Genomic DNA, 2,168 nt, shown 5'->3' with positions numbered 1-2,168 from the left:
GATACAATACAAGTGCAATGGCACCGACGTTAGGATAACGATGAGCGCACTGTACGAGGGCACACAGTATCACGTACCACTAAATAATTAGTAGTTAATTTTTTGAATTTTTATGACTCGCACGCATTCTATCGTATTGAACTCCTAGCAGTGCGCTTTCTCAAATTATCTCAGAAAAAAAACGAAATACGTAGCGCGCCAAGTATGATAAAGACGCGTGCTCACGTGCCGCTACTCCGGCAGTTACAAACTTCGATGGAAGCGTACACGGCTGCATACATTTATCACCAGCATAGAAGCCTAAACTGAAAGGAACGTGGCTATATTTGACTTCAGTTACTTAAAAGGCATACGTTATTATAGTAAGTGATGCAGAGAAGTTTTTACGACAATAAATACTTTTTATTTTAAAGGCGTAAATGTGCAAATAACTTCTACATAAACTTGGCCAAGTTTTCTGGCTTTATTTCAGCACCCCCGGAGTGTGGTCCGTGCATTACTCATCGCTCAGGCCCTTCCTCAGCTCGTCGCATCAATCTTTCGCCTTTTACTAAAGATTGCCGTGGGGGAGGACACTCTAATGAGCCTATAGGCCAATTTTTGGGAGGCCTTGCCCGTTTGGATGAGGCCTACTTTAAAAATCAAAAGTAAGACTTCAATGCTTTTGTCTGTTGACTTACACTAACCGCTGGGGTTACAATTCTAGTCAATTTTCGTTGCTTGACTGCACACCCGAAGGATACTACGGTGGCACTTTTTTCCCGCGATATTCATGACCAGCTCTTCCAACGGGGTGGACTGTCAGTGCCTTTTGAACGCAACCCTATATACCGGCCTCTTGCCTGAGCAGGCCATTTCTTGTTTACTCCTGCAGAAATTTATTTACGCTGGGCCCTGTATTGCTGGTATCGACAGTGCTGTGATTAACGAAGTTTAAAAACATGGTCCTCCAGCTCAATCGGGCTAGAATTTTAATATACGCTAACACCCTCTATAACAAATGAATGTTGTTGATCAAGGCAATCATTTTATGATAAATAATAATTGGCAGAGATTGATTAACTAACTCTAAAGCAATGATGAGTCAAACGAGAGCTCGACGGAACCAATCTTGTTGCGAAGGACCATGAATGTAATCAAGCTAAAAGCTGGCGATGAAAAAATCTTAAACAAAAAAATGTTTCGTGAACTGCATTGTTCACAGGGCTCGTGTTCTGAAGCCGAAATGCCTTGTTAATTAGTATTATAAGGATGTTATCTTGTGTTTCTTTTCCGCATTCTTCATAAAGCTTAAATGAGAGTGAGCTTCCGACACCTTCAATCTGGAATGTTGATGTCGATGGCCAACACATATAAATTATGCCCACTTAGACTCCTCAGAAACATTTTAAAATTTTTTTTCTGAGTGTCGCACCTATTTTGCAAATTTTTTTGAAAAGACAGAAATTGTTTCGGACTTTTCGCACATCTGCGGGTAAGTGAAAAGATTGCCAATGACAACACTGCTGGTTATTATGATTACCAAGTCACACATTTCACAGAGAACAAATTTTAGAGCTTCCAGCGACGATGTGACGTCATGAACGTAACGTTTATGTCTCTCGCCTCAGCAACATACTTGAAGTATTTCGCGTCGAACAAAAAAAAATTGGCCACGTATCTGAATGTTTCTGCAAATGTCGTTGAAATACGATAATCTTGCGTGTGGAGAGAGTGAACAACACATTTATCTGATGTTCTGCGCAAAAAATTTATGAGAGGTAATCTGTAGGCGCAGCGTTAGAGTGCGTCGAGCGTGAAGCGGAGGCGAACGAGCGCATCAAGTCGCGTCACACGTAAGACATGAGCGCCATCTGGCAGTTTTCATAGAAAACAAAGCGCGTGGCTCTGAGAGGGGTGTGTGCGCACATCTCAGAAATGATAACGTATAGAACGTGAGGCGACGGGTAGGTGCCACCACCATCTCTTCTTAGTAAAGCGTTGGAAACACTCGTTGTTCCGAGCAAGGGTTGCATGGTACGCGCAGCGTGATAAGCGCTACGGTCCTTAAAATTTCTTCTGCATGCTTTTTCTAGTAAGAGATGCAAATGCAGAATTTATGCGTGTTGTGGTGCGCCAGACATACGCAACAATTGCTTTTTATTTGACGATTGCACAAGCATGAACAC

The 2,168-nt window shown here is 42.2% G+C and overlaps 1 pseudogene; it reads left to right on the top strand.

Moving 5' to 3' along the window:
• The first annotated feature begins 503 nt into the window (after positions 1-503).
• On the top strand, positions 504-616 carry LOC142785422 (U5 spliceosomal RNA; annotated as a pseudogene).
• Positions 617-2,168: the final 1,552 nt, after the last annotated feature.

This window comes from Rhipicephalus microplus, unplaced genomic scaffold, assembly GCF_043290135.1.
Source record: "Rhipicephalus microplus isolate Deutch F79 unplaced genomic scaffold, USDA_Rmic scaffold_21, whole genome shotgun sequence".
NCBI classification, from domain to species: Eukaryota; Metazoa; Arthropoda; class Arachnida; order Ixodida; family Ixodidae; genus Rhipicephalus; species Rhipicephalus microplus.
This window is presented reverse-complemented; position numbering and strand designations above follow the sequence as displayed.